Source organism: Heterodontus francisci, chromosome 16, assembly GCF_036365525.1.
Source record: "Heterodontus francisci isolate sHetFra1 chromosome 16, sHetFra1.hap1, whole genome shotgun sequence".
Lineage (NCBI taxonomy): Eukaryota > Metazoa > Chordata > Chondrichthyes > Heterodontiformes > Heterodontidae > Heterodontus > Heterodontus francisci.
This window is the reverse complement of record NC_090386.1, coordinates 67698149-67712931: the sequence shown is the minus strand read 5'-3', so window position 1 is coordinate 67712931 and position 14783 is coordinate 67698149.

The following is a 14783-nucleotide window of genomic DNA, read 5'->3' as shown; positions in this document are numbered from 1 at the left end:
TTTAAAGTATAAAAGACATGGGTAAATGACAAGCAAATGTGATTTGAGCCTCACATGGAAACAAGTGAATCCTTTTCTTAAAGTGGATAACATGAAAGCATCCTATTTTAGTTAGGCCAGTTTAATTGTGCAGCCAGACAAACGCAGGCCTGTGACATTACAATGTGTTTCCCTTTTAAGGTGATATACCACAAATATTTTGATGAAGAGGTTTCTCAACTGGAATAAATAATGTCAAAATAATAAATACAAGAGAGAGGTCTTATTTAGAAATATGCAAATAACATGAAAGGATCCTATTTTGAAGCTCCACTGGCAGAAAATAAAAAGGAAAATAATTTGGAAGTGATTACTGATAACCTGATAGTATTTAGTAATGAAGCTGTTAACAATACAACAACTTATATGTACATAACACCTTTAAAATAGTAAAACATCCCAAGGCACATCACAGGAACATTATCAAACAGAAAAGCCACATAAGGAGATTACTAAGGCAGATAACCAAATGCTTGGTCAAAGAGGTAGGTTTTAAGGAGTGCTTTAAAAATGAGAAAATTGAGGTAGAGAGGCAGAGATGTTTAGGGAGAACATTCCAGAGTTTAGGGCGTTGGCAGCTAAAGGCATGACTGTCAATGGTGAAGCAATTAAAACTGGGGATCCTCAAGAGGCCAAAATTGGAGAAGCACTGATATCTCGGAGGGTTGTAGGGCTGGAGGAAGTTACAGAGATAGGGATGGACGAGGTCATGGAGGGATTTGAATACAAGGATCAGAATTTTAAAATCAAGCTGTCGTTTAACCAGAAGCCAAAGTAGGTCAGTGAGAAGAGGTGATGGGTGAATGGGACTTGGTGTGAGTTAGAACACGTGCAGCAAGTTTCGGATGACCTCAAAGTTATGGAGGGTGGAAGTTAGGAGTGCGTTGGAATAGTCAAGTCCAGAGGTAACAAAGGCCTGGATGAGGGTTTGAGCAGTAGATGAGCGGAGGCAGGGACAGAGTCGAGTGATGTTACAGAGGTGGAAATAGGCGGTCTTAGTGATAGTGCACTTATGTGCTTGGAAACATAAAATAAATCAGATTGTGGAATGTATTCAAAGTGTTAGATTACAAACTGAACAAGTTAAACTAATATTGTACTGATTGAGACTGAGGCTAATTTTGGAATATGGCATGTAATTTTGGTCATTTTACCTTAAAAAGGATACAGATGCATTAGAGGATTCAGAGAAGAATCGCCAGGATGAATACAGGTCAGATGTTATGCAGAAAGGCTCAAGTGATTAAACTTATTTTAGATCGCACAAAATTCCAGGCAATATAAAGAGTTTTACAACCAGTACTTAGAATGAGTAGCTTATTCCAAAAAATCAAGTTTATATTCCCATCCTCTAGCCCATCCTCTGACCCATCCTCTGACCCATCCTCTGTCCCATCCTCTAGCCCATCCGCTGTCCCATCCTCTAGCCCATCCTCTGTCCCATCCTCTGTCCCATCCTCTGACCCATCCTCTGTCCCATCCTCTGACCCATCCTCTGTCCCATCCTCTGACCCATCCTCTAGCCCATCCTCTGACCCAGCCGCTGTCCCATCCTCTGTCCCATCCTCTGTCCCATCCTCTGACCCATCCTCTGTCCCATCCTCTGTCCCATCTTCTAGCCCATCCTCTGTCCCATCCTCTAGCCCATCCGCTGTCCCATCCTCTAGCCCATCCTCTGTCCCATCCTCTGACCCATCCTCTGTCCCATCCTCTGACCCATCCTCTGTCGCATCCTCTAGCCCATCCGCTGTCCCATCCTCTAGCCCATCCTCTGTCCCATCCTCTGACCCAGCCGTTGTCCCATCCGCTGTCCCATCCTCTGTCCCATCCTCTGTCCCATCCTCTAGCCCATCCTCTGACCCATCCTCTGTCCCGTCCTCTGTCCCATCCTCTGACCCATCCTCTAGCCCATCCTCTGACTCAGCCATTGTCCCATCCGCTGTCCCATCCTCTAGCCCATCCTCTGTCCCATCCTCTAGCCCATCCTCTGACCCATCCTCTGTCCCATCCTCTAGCCCATCCGCTGTCCCATCCTCTAGCCCATCCTCTGTCCCATCCTCTGTCCTATCCTCTGACCCATCCTCTGTCCCATCCTCTGACCCATCCTCTGTCCCATCCTCTAGCCCATCCTCTGACCCATCTTCTGTCCCATCCTCTCGCCCATCCGCTGTCCCATCCTCTAGCCCATCCTCTGTCCCATCCTCTAGCCCATCCTCTGACCCAGCCGTTGTCCCATCTGCTGTCCCATCCTCTAGCCCATCCTCTAGCCCATCCTCTAGCCCATCCTCTGTCCCATCCTCTGTCCCATCCTCTGACCCAGCCGTTGTCCCATCCTCTGTCCCATCCCCTGTCCCATCCTCTAGCCCATCCTCTGTCCTTTCCTCTAGCCCATCCTCTGTCCCATCCTCTAGCCCATCCTCTGTCCCATCCTCTGTCCCATCCTCTAGCCCATCCTCTGTCCCATCCTCTGTCCCATCCTCTGTCCCATCCTCTAGCCCATCCTCTAGCCCATCCTCTGCCCCATCCTCTGACCCATCCTCTGACCCATCCTCTGTCCCATCCTCTGACCCATCCGCTGTCCTATCCGCTGTCCCATCCTCTAGCCCATCCTCTGTCCTATCCTCTAGCCCATCCTCTGACCCATCCTCTGACCCATCCTCTGTCCCATCCTCTAGCCCATCCTCTGACCCATCCGCTGTCCCATCCGCTGTCCCATCCGCTGTCCCATCCTCTAGCCCATCCTCTAGCCCATCCTCTGTCCTATCCTCTAGCCCATCCTCTGTCCCATCCTCTGTCCCATCCTCTGTCCCATCCTCTAGCCCATCCTCTGTCCCATCCTCTGTCCCATCCGCTGTCCCATCCGCTGTCCCATCCTCTAGCCCATCCTCTGTCCTATCCTCTAGCCCATCCTCTGTCCCATCCTCTGTCCCATCCGCTGTCCCATCCTCTAGCCCATCCTCTAGCCCATCCTCTGTCCCATCCTCTGTCCTATCCTCTAGCCCATCCTCTGTCCCATCCTCTGTCCCATCCTCTGTCCTATCCTCTAGCTCATCCTCTGTCCCATCCGCTGTCCCATCCTCTGTCCTATCCTCTAGCCCATCCTCTGTCCCATCCTCTGTCCCATCCTCTGTCCTATCCTCTAGCCCATCCTCTGGCCCATCCTCTGTCCCATCCTCTGTCCCATCCTCTAGCCCATCCTCTGTCCTATCCTCTAGCCCATCCTCTGTCCCATCCTCTGTCCCATCCTCTGTCCTATCCTCTAGCTCATCCTCTGTCCCATCCGCTGTCCCATCCTCTGTCCTATCCTCTAGCCCATCCTCTGTCCCATCCTCTGTCCTATCCTCTAGCTCATCCTCTGTCCCATCCGCTGTCCCATCCTCTGTCCTATCCTCTAGCCCATCCTCTGTCCCATCCTCTGTCCCATCCTCTGTCCCATCCTCTGTCCTATCCTCTAGCCCATCCTCTGTCCCATCCTCTGTCCCATCCTCTAGCCCATCCTCTAGCCCATCCTCTGTCCCATCCTCTGTCCCATCCTCTGTCCTATCCTCTAGCCCATCCTCTGTCCCATCCTCTGTCCCATCCTCTAGCCCATCCTCTGTCCCATCCTCTGTCCCATCCTCTGTCCTATCCTCTAGCCCATCCTCTGTCCCATCCTCTGTCCTATCCTCTAGCCCATCCTCTGTCCTATCCTCTAGCCCATCCTCTGTCCCATCCGCTGTCCCATCCTCTAGCCCATCCTCTGTCCCATCCTCTGTCCCACCCTCTAGCCCATCCTCTGTCCTATCCTCTAGCCCATCCTCTGTCTCATCCTCTGTCCCATCCTCTAGCCCATCCTCTGTCCCATCCTCTGTCCCATCCGCTGTCCCATCCGTTGCCCCATCCTCTGTCCCATCCTCTAGCCCATCCTCTGTCCCATCCTCTGTCCCATCCTCTGTCCCATCCGCTGTCCCATCCGTTGCCCCATCCTCTGTCCCATCCTCTAGCCCATCCTCTGTCTCATCCTCTGTCCCATCCTCTAGCCCATCCTCTGTCCCATCCTCTGTCCCATCCTCTGTCCCATCCGCTGTCCCATCCGTTGCCCCATCCTCTGTCCCATCCTCTAGCCCATCCTCTGTCCCATCCTCTGTCCCATCCTCTAGCCCATCCTCTAGCCTATCCTCTGTCCCATCCTCTGTCCTATGCAGTATCCTATCTAGTTCAGTGGAACGAGCCCTTCAAAGAATATCAGGTAGGACATCACAGGCAAGCAGTTAGGTGATTGGTTGGGGAAGAAGCTAGCTGTTTGGTGAGTATCTGGTAAGTGGTTAAGGTCTATTCTAATCCTAACGTTTAAAATAGTAAAGGAACTAATGGTAAGCTTAATAATATATATAAAAATGGTAAATAAAATAAATAATTGAATAAAATAATTAAGTAGTTAATTGAAACATGTTAAGGATGGCAGGACAGGTGATGTATCACAGCTGCAACATGTGGGAGCTCCTGGATGCCAGTGTGATCCAGGGCAAACACGTCTGCAGTAAGTGTTTGCGGCTCGAAGAGCTTTGGCTCAGAGTCATTGAACTGGAGGCTGAGCTGCAAACACTGCAACACATCAGGGAGGGGGAAAGGGGGGAAAGTTACCGGGACACTTTGTACCAGGATGCAGTCACACCCCTTAGGATAGGGTCTCCTAATTTGGCCAGTGGTCAGGGAGAGGAGAGTATGGCTGCAGCTGAGGCAGGTAAGGGGACCCAGAGGGCAAGAGTGCAGGAGCCTCAGTCTTTGCGATTGTCTAACAGGTCTGAGGTTCTTTCAGCTTGTCTGGATGAGAGTGGGGGCTGCAGGGTGGATGAGCAACCTGACCATGGCACTATAGTACAGGAAGCCATTCAAGTGGAGGGAGAAAAATGTTGTGGCAGAAGGAGACAGTATAGTTAGGGGATTGGCACTGTTCTCTGTAGCAAAGAGCAAGAGTCCAGAAGGCTGTGTTACCTGCCCAGTGCCAGGGTTTGGGACATCTGCTCAGGGCTGGAGAGGAACTTACAGTAGGAGGGGGAGGATCCAGTCATCGTGGTCCATATAGGTACCAACGACTTAGGCAGGACAAGGAAGGAGGTTCTGCAGAGTCAGTATGAGGAACGAGGCACTAAATTAAGAAACAAAGCCTCAAAGGTAATAATCTCTGGATTATTACCTGAGCCATGTACAAATTGGCATAGGGCAAATAAGATTAGAGAAATTAATGCATGGCTCAAAGACTGGTGTGGTAGAAGTGGGTTCCAGTTCTTGGGGCACTGGCACCAGTACTGGGGAAATTGGTGGTTGTACTGTTGGGACGGTCTACACCTGAACTGTGCTGGGGCTAGTGTTCTAGCGAACCGAATAACTAGGGAAGTAGAGAGGGTTTTAAACTGAATAGTGGGGGCAAGGGATCAAATTTGGGAAGATATGGTAAATCAAGGAGTAGAGACAAGGCAAGAGAGGAAGGTATTAATATGGGAAATGATAAACAGACTATGACAGGAAGGGACAGAGCATACAAACCCAAGAGTAAATCAACAGATAAGGCTAGAGGTTACAAAAATAATAAAAGGACAAAACTAAAGGCTCTGTATCTGATTGCACGAAGCATTTGAAACAAAACAGATGAACTGATAGTGCAAATAGAAACAAATAAGTACAATCTGAGAGTCATTACAGAGACATGGCTGCAGGATGACATGGATTGGGACCTGAATATTGAAGGGTACATGGCATTTAGGAAGGACAGGAAGCTAGGAAAAGGTAGAGGGGTGGTTCTGTTAATTAATGATGGTATTAGCACAATAGAGAGGGATGACCTAAGTTCAGGATACCAGGATGTAGAAGCTGTTTGGGTAGAGATGAGAAATCATAAAGGCAAGAAGTTACTTGTGGGAGTGGTGTTCAGGCCACCTAATGTTAACCACACTGTAGGATGGGGTATAAAGGAAGAAATAATGGCAGCCTGTCAGAAAGGTATGGCGATAATCATGAGGGATTTTAACCTACATAAAGACTAGAAAAATAAAATGGGAAGAGCTAGCCTAGTTGAGGAGTACATAGAATGTTTTCGGGATACTTTCTTGGACCTGTACCTTCCGGAGCCAACCAGAAAGCAGGCTGTAATAGACCCTGGTATCCTGCAATGAGATAGGATTAATTAATGGCCTCATAGTTAAGGCACCCCTAGGTAGCAGCGATCATAATATGATTGAATTTTACATTCAGTTTGAGGGAGAGAAGAGTGGGTCCAAGACTAGTATTTTATACATAAATAAGGGCAATTATGAGGGCATGAAAGCAGAGCTAGCTAAAGTAAAGGTTAAGGGATAGGTCAATAGAGAAGCAGTGGCAAACATTTAAGGGGATATTTCAGAATACACAGAATAGATACATTCCAATGAGAAAGAAAAATTCCAAGGGAGGGGACCTGCCATCCGTGGTTAACTAAAACAGTTAAAGATAGTATCAAACTTAAAGAATAAGCATATAATTGCACAACAATGGGTGGCAGGTCAGAAGATTGGGCAGAATATAAAAAACAGCAAAGACTGATTAAAAGATTGATAAGGAATTTCAAATTAGAGTACGAGAGAAAACTAGCTAGAAATATAAAGACAATAGTAAGAGTTTCTATACATATTTCAAAGAAAAAGAATTAACAAAGTGAACGTTGGTCGTATAGAAAGTGAGTCTGAGGAATTAATAATGGATAATAAAGAGATAGCAGATGAATTGAACAGGTATTTTGCATTGGTCTTCACTATAGAGGATACAAGTAACATCTCAGAATTAGCTGTAAGTCAGGAAATGGAAGAGAGGGAGAAACTCAAGAAAATTACAATCACCGGGGAAGTGGTACTGAACAAATTGTTGGAGCTGCAGGCTGACAAGTCCGTGGGTCCTGATGGACTTCATCCTCGGGTCTTAAAAGAAGTGGCTAGTGAGATAGTTGATGTGTTGGTTTTAATTTTCCAAAATTCCCTAGATTCAGGGAAGGTTCCGCTAGACTGGAAAATAGCAAATGTAGCTCCTTTATTCAAAAAGGGAGGGGGTCAGAAAGCAGGAATCTACAGGCCAGTTAACTTAACATCTGTCTTAGGGAAAATGTTAGAAGCTGTTATTAAAGACGTTATAGCAGGGCACATAGAAAAATTCAAGGTAATCAGGCAGAGTCAACATGGCTTTGTTAAAGGGAAATCATGTTTAACTAATTTATTGGAGTTCTTTGAGGGAGTTACCTGTGCTGTGGATGAAGGGGAAACCGATGGATGTATTGTACTTGGATTTCCAGAAGGCATTTGATAAGGTGCCACATCATAGGTTATTGCAAAAAATAAAAGCTCATGGTGTAGGGGGTAACATATTGGCATGGATAGAAGTTTGGCTAGCTAACAGGAAACAGACCGTAGGCATAAATGGATCATTTTCTGGTTGGCAAGATGTAACGAGTGGTGTGCCACAGGGATCTGTGCTGCGGCCTCAACTTTTTACAATTTATATAATGACTTAGATGAAGGGACCGAAGATACGGTTGCTAAATTTGCTGATGGCACAAACATAGGTAGGAAAGTAGAATGTGGAGAGAACATAAGGAGGCTACAAAAGGATATAGATAGGTTAAGTGAGTGGGCAAAAATCTGGCAGATGGAGTATAATGTGGGAAAATGCGAAGTTGTCCATTTTGGCAGGAAGAATAAAAAAGAAGCATATTATCTAAATGGTGAGAGATTGCAGAGCTCTGAGGTGCAGAGGCATCTGGATGTCCTAGTGCATGAATCGCAAAAGGTTAGTGTGCAGGTACAGCACATAATTAGGAAATCTAATAGAATGTTATTGTTTATTGCGAGGGGAATTGAATACAAAAGTAAAGAGGTTATGCTTCAGCTATACAGGGCATTGGTGAGACCACATCTGGAGTACTGTGTACAGTATTGGTGTCCTTATTTAAGGAATGATGTAAATGTGTTGGAAGCAGTTCAAAGAAGACTTACTAGACTGATACCTGGAATGGGCGGGCTATCTTATGAGGTAAGGTTGGACAGGCTAGGCTTGTAGTCACTGAAATTTAGAAGAGTAAGAGACGACTTGATTGAAACATATAAGATCTTGAGGGGTCTTGACAGGGTGGATGTGGAAAGGATGTTTCGCCTTGTTTGAGAATCTAGAACCAGGGTCACTGTTTAAAAATAAGGGGTCACCCATTTAAGACAGAGATGAGGAGAATTTTTTTCTCTCAGCGGGTCGTGAGTCTTTGGAATTCTCTTCCTCAAAAGGCAGTGGAAACAGAGTCTTTGAATATGTTTAAGGCAGAGGTAGAGAGATTCTTGATAAGCAAGGGGGTGAAAGGTTATCGGGGGTAGGTGGTAATGTGGAGAAATCAGTTCAGCCATGAACTTATCGAATGGTGCAGCAGGCTCGAGGGGCCGAGTGGCCTACTCCTGCTCCTAATTTGTATGTAACTATTAGCACTCCCTTTGCCTTCCGTGACATCTTTGTCATTTAATCTCTCCTGCCCTCTGCCCTATCACACACCTTTCCTTTTGTTCTTCTTCCCCCCTCCCCCTCACCCTTTTCACTTGCTCAAAGCCTATTACTCTGTTTCTCTCTCCACAGATGCTACCAGAGCTGCTGAGTATTTCCAACGCTTTCTGTTTTTATTTCAAAAAACTGTAAACTGCTTTGGGTCGTCCTGTGGTGGTGAATGGCCTTATATAACAGCAAATTCTTTCTTTTCAAATTATTAGCTAGCAAACCTATATTCAATTGTTGGCCTTTTTTATTTTTAGTAAATTGTCCCTTTACTGCCCATTCTCTGGAATTGCTTTACTGTTGCTTCATTATCTTGTCCACCAATCTATGGTTTCCACAGGAAACAACATTCATTTTTCAAAACATGATGAAATTCCTGGAATCACATACAATAAAATGGAATTTTATTCTGTGGTAATCAGTCAGCATGGCTTTGTCAGGGGGAGATCGTGTCTGACGAACTTGATCAAATTTTTTGAGGCGGTGACGAAATGTGTAGATGAGGATAAAGCAGTTGATGTAGTCTACATGGACTTCAGTAAGGCTTTCGATAAGGTCCCGCATGGGAGAATGGTTAAGAAGGTAACAGCCCATGGGATCCAGGCAATTTGGCAAATTGGATCCAAAATTGGTTTAGTGGCAGGAGGCAGAGGGTGATGGTTGAGGGTTGTTTTTGCGAGTGGAAGCCTGTGACCAATGGTGTACCACAGGGATCAGTGCTGGGACCCTTGCTGTTTGTAGTGTACATTAATGATTTAAACGCGAATATAGGAGATATGATCAGTAAGTTCGCCGATGACACGAAAATTGGTGGTGTCTAAATAGTGAGGAGGAAAGCCTTAGATTACAGGACGATAGAGATGGGCTGGTAAGATGGGCGGAGCTGTGGCAAATGGAATTTAATCCTGAGAAGTGTGAGGTGATGCATTTTGGGAGGACTAACAAGGCAAGGGAATGTACAATGAATGGTAGGACCCTAGGAAGCACAGAGGGACCTTGGTGTACTTGTCCATAGATCACTGAGGCAGCAGCACAGGTAGATAAGGTGGTTAGGAAAGCATATGGGATACTTGCCTTTATTCGCTGAGGCATAGAATATAAGAGCTGGGAGGTTATGATGGAGCTGTATAAAACGTTAGTTAGGCCACAGCTGGAGTACTGTGTACAGTTCTGGTCACCACACTATAGGAAGGATGTGATTGCACTGGAGAGGGTGCAGAGGAGATTCACCAGGATGTTGCCTGGGCTGGAGCATTTCAGCTATGAAGGGAGACTGGATAGGCTAGGGTTGTTTTCCTTAGAGCCGAGAAGGCTGAGGGGAGATATGATTGAGGTATACAAAATTATGAGGGGCATTGATAGGTTAGATAGGAAGAAACTTTTTCCCTTAGCCTTATATTACAGCAAACCAGGGGGCATAAATTTAAGGTAAGGTGGCGGTTTAGAGGGGATTTGAGGAAAAAATAATTCACCCAGAGGGTGGTTGGAATCTGGAACGCACTGCCTGAAGAGGTGGTAGAGGCAGGAACCCTCGCAACATTTAAGAAGTATTTAGATGAGGACTTGAAACGCCATAGCATACAAGGCTATGGGCCAAGTGCTGGAAAATGGGATTAGAATAGTTTGGTGCTTGTGGCCGCCACAGACACGATGGGCTGAAGGGCCTGTTTCTGTGCTGTATAACTCTATGACTTTGGTGATGGGTTGCTTTCTTTACTGCCAGTCGCACTGACCCCGGCAAGCTCCAATCAGAAAGGAAACAAGAATGCAAAGGTGTAAGAACAAAATACTGCCGTGCTGGAAATCTGAAATACTTAGCAGGTTATCGACCTGAAACGTTTCCTCTGCTTCTCTCTTCACAGATGATGCCTGGCCTGCTGAGTATTTCCAGCCTTTTTTGTTTTTATTACGCAAGGTGTAAACGCGAAAATTGCTTTAAAAAGTCGTTAGAGTATTTTCAATTATGGTTTGGATAAAGCTCCGATTTTCACGAATGAAAGAAGGATTGGAATTGGAAGTACAAACGTTCTTAAGTCACCGGAAAATAAAACAGACCGTTCTACTTATCGTACGCACAGTACAAAAGTGAGCCACAAAGCATATCCCACACCCTGTGATCTCCAATCTATGTAACGCATGAAAGCGTTGGAAAACAACTACACTGCAGCTTACTTCTGTAAAACTGGTACCTTGCCAGCAGGCAAGCAGAAGTTATAGTGTTCGTGGTTGAAACCAGCAGCGCTAAACCGCCAAAAAAAAGCCAAATGTCAATATGAAGGAGAAACAGAACATGACATAAGATCTACAATAACATGATAGTCACGTAATAGAGGTGTCAATATTACGAATACATATATACAATTTTTACAGTCATTACGACTATTTTATATGATTAATACATATATAAAATCAACGCGAATACTAGTTAAACCTGAAGGTTTCTGTTGATTTATGTTTTTTCTAGTATTCAAGAGACTGCACCTCACTCAAAATTAGGCTGCAGATTTTTTTTTTGTTGCCGTTTTTGCATCACATGCCAAATAAACTGCTCCCTGCAGTTTAAAAAAAATGTTTTTGCTTATTTTTCAGTCTCAAAAATATCACTGAGTTTGCATTAAATCTAGTCTTCTGTGATTGGATTAAAGTATACAGCCTGCCCCGATCAGCCAATGGTTTAAGAAACTGCTCCAGCGACAAGCTGCTGTGCTGCTCGTTAATTTCTCTTCATTTCCAAATTCATTTGCCAAACAGGATTACAGAACAGAACATGGGGTCACCGTGCATGCGCACAGCCACCTGTTTACAAAAGTACTCTTATCTGGAACAAAGGTTACTAAGCGCAATGTGAAACTCCTGTCTGTTGAAGGACACGTTAGAATAACAAGCACATTTGAGAATTCTTACTTCAGTAATGTTATTCACTGTCAAGTGTCTCCGACAATTCCCTTCCCTTCCTCGACTTCTCTGTCTCCATCTCTGGGGATAGGCTGTCTACTATATTCATTATAAGCCCACCGACTCCCACAGCTACCTCGACTACACTTCTTCACACCTTGCCTCCTGTAAGGACTCCATTCCATTCTCCCAGTTTCTCCGTCTCTGATGCATCTGCTCTGATGATGCTACCTTCCATGACAGCGCTTCTGATATGTCTCCTTCTTTCCTCAACCAAGGATTCCACCCCTCCCCCGACGCCCCCCCCTCCCCCGACCCCCCCACTGCGGTTGACAGGGCCCTCAACTGCGTCCGGCCCATTTCCCACACCTCTACCCTCACCCCTTCCCCTCCCTCACAGATCCGCGACAGGGTTCCCCTTGTCCTCACTTTCCACCCCATCAGCCTCCATATCCAAAGGATCATCCTCTGCCACTTCCACTACATCCAGCGTGATGCCACTACCAAATACATTTTCCCCTCCCTTCCCCTGTCAGTATTTTGAAGGGATTGTTCCCTCCGCGGCACCCTCGTCCACTCCTCCATTACCCCCACCACCTCATCCCCTTCCCACAGCACCTTCCCCTGCAATCACAGGAGGTGTAATTCCTGCCTATTTACCTCTTCTCTCCTCACTATCCAAGACCCCAAATACTCCTTTCAGGAGAAGCAGCAATTTAATTGTACTTCTTTCAATTTAGTATATAGTGTTTGCTGCTCACAATGTGGTCTCCTCTACATTGGGGAGACCAAACACAGATTGGGTGACCGCTTTGCGGAACACCTCCGCTCAGTCCGTAAGCAGGGCCCTGAGCTTCCGGTTGCTGGCCATTTCAACACCACCACCCCCGCCCCCCCCCCCCCCCCCCCCCCCCCCCCACCCCCCCACCCGCTCTCATGCTCACATCTCTGTCCAGGTATTGCTGCAGTGTTCCAGCGAACATCAACGAAAGGTTGAGGAACAGCATCTCATTTACCGATTCGGCATGTTACAGCCTGCTGGACTGAACATTGAGTTCAATAATGCATGCGGGCCCCGCTTTTTATGTTTAGTTTTTTTTTCTTTTTTCTTTTTTATTTGGTTATTTTATTTTAGTTTTTTTTTAGTTTGTTTCTACTGTGCCTACCCACTGTTTCTGTTTTTTTTAATGTTTGTGCTTGGAGTGCTTTGTGCTTTACAGTCTATTCACACCCTCTCTGTACTAATGCTTTGTCTTTCAGCACACCATTAACATACCATTTGCCTTTGTTCCATGACCTTCTGCTCAGTTATTCTCTGCACCCTCTGTCCTTTCAATACCTTTTTTTTTATTATCTCTTGCCCCAACCCCTGCTTTACTTGCTTAAAACCTTTTACATTTCTAATATCTGCCAGTTCTGATGAAGGGTCACTGACCTGAAACGTTAACTCTGCTTCTCTCTCCACAGATGCTGCCAGACCTGCTGAGTATTTCCAGCATTTCTTGTTTTTATTTCAGATTTCCAGCATCTGCAGTATTTTGCTTTTATGTTATTCACTGTCATCTATCTGTAGCTTTTATGTCTCTCTAATTTTGTCTCCTTAATGGGATGATTCATGCTGGGTACTACCCTCTGATTGACTGCAGCCCTCAGCCTCTTCAGCTGAGTGGTCATTCTCTACCCAGAAACCATTCCAACTGCAGACTATTGGAACGTGGAAGGCATCACATTCAAGTTCCATCCTGTGTTAACCAAACACTTTCTAGCAAAATTACCTGGATAACAATCAGGATAAGAAATCTTGGATGACTTTCCCCTCCTTAATTCAGTAATGCACAGATCAATGAAAACAATAGCTAAATACTGCAGATGCTGGAAATCTGAAATAAAAACAGAAAGTGCTGCAAATACTCAGCAGGTCAGGCAGCATCTATGGAGAGAGAAGTAGAGTCAACGTTTCAGATCTGTGACCTTTCATCGCACAGACCTGACCTTTCGTCACAGACTTGAAACATTGCTCTATGGACAGAGAAGCAGAGTTAATGAAAATACCTGGAATCCTGCTCCAGTGGGAATCAACCAATTCAGCATCAGGAAAAAGAACATACTTGGAATATTGTGTGCCGATCAGTACCAGACTTGGTCAATGCAGAGCAGACCGATAGATTGCTTCAGAACCACACTGCCAAGTAAAGAGGTCAAGAGATCAGAGACGATCCCTATCAGACAGTCTCACACTGTCTACATGAAGATTAACATAACTCTAATCAAATGAAAAATCACATTTTATAAAAAGTACCAGATCATCAATTAAGCAAATCTATCAGCTAATTTTTGTGAGGAGATGAATAACCATTTAGGCCAGTCTTTGCTGGTATTTGTTGAAAATAGTGCCATGAGCTCTTTTATGCCTATCTGAAGCAGCAGGACAGGGCCTGCATTTGTATTGAAAGCTTAGAATTCTATGTGTTTTTAAAAACTGAGGAAAGGATTTTTCTCTGTGGACATTGATTGTTGAAACTCGGTGAGTTTGAATAGAGTGAAATACACAGAATCCGAGGCATCCATTTCCAAACAACTCAGCAGTGGAATGACAGGTCAAGATTTATGATTGTCATGTGATTTAATTGTTGAAGTTTAGTTTCATTTTTGGATTCTAAAATGACCAGTGAGTTGGACAGGGCATTTGAAATCTGGCTGTGACCTGCCTGGAGACTGGAGAAAAAGACCTCTCTCTGTAAAGGAGACTTGCATCTCTTGAAAAGAAATCCTGCATTTGAAATGTGGCTGTGATCTGCCTGGAGAGAGAAAAAAGACCCCCCCCCCCACCCCCCACAAAAGAAAAGTTACTTCTCTCTGTAAAGGAAGACTGCTTTTCAGAGAAGAAACCCCTGAATGTCAGAGGTAGTAGATTCCTATTGCCTCCAGGCTTTGAAGAATCCCTGCCTCAAGAGTGGTTCCTGTTTCCTCCTATGTTTTGGGAGATCCTGAAATCTCAAGAAAGCTTCTACTGCTAGACTGCTGCTTTAAAACCCCAAGCAGACCTGTTGCTACACCCTTTGCTGAAAGACCTGTGCGATGCCTGCTGCAGATAAATTGCCTTGAACGCCTACACATCACAGACTGTTCAACAACCTCGCATGGAGAGACTTCGAGTGGCATCTGACTATTCAACTCTGTGACACCTCACCGTGCCGAAAACATCCTATCAGAATATGATAAATTCAATCATTTTATTTTTTCCTTTGTATGCCTAAGAAACAGCCGTAAACCAAAAAAATCCTTTTTCCCCGGTTAACCTGTTTTTGAATGTA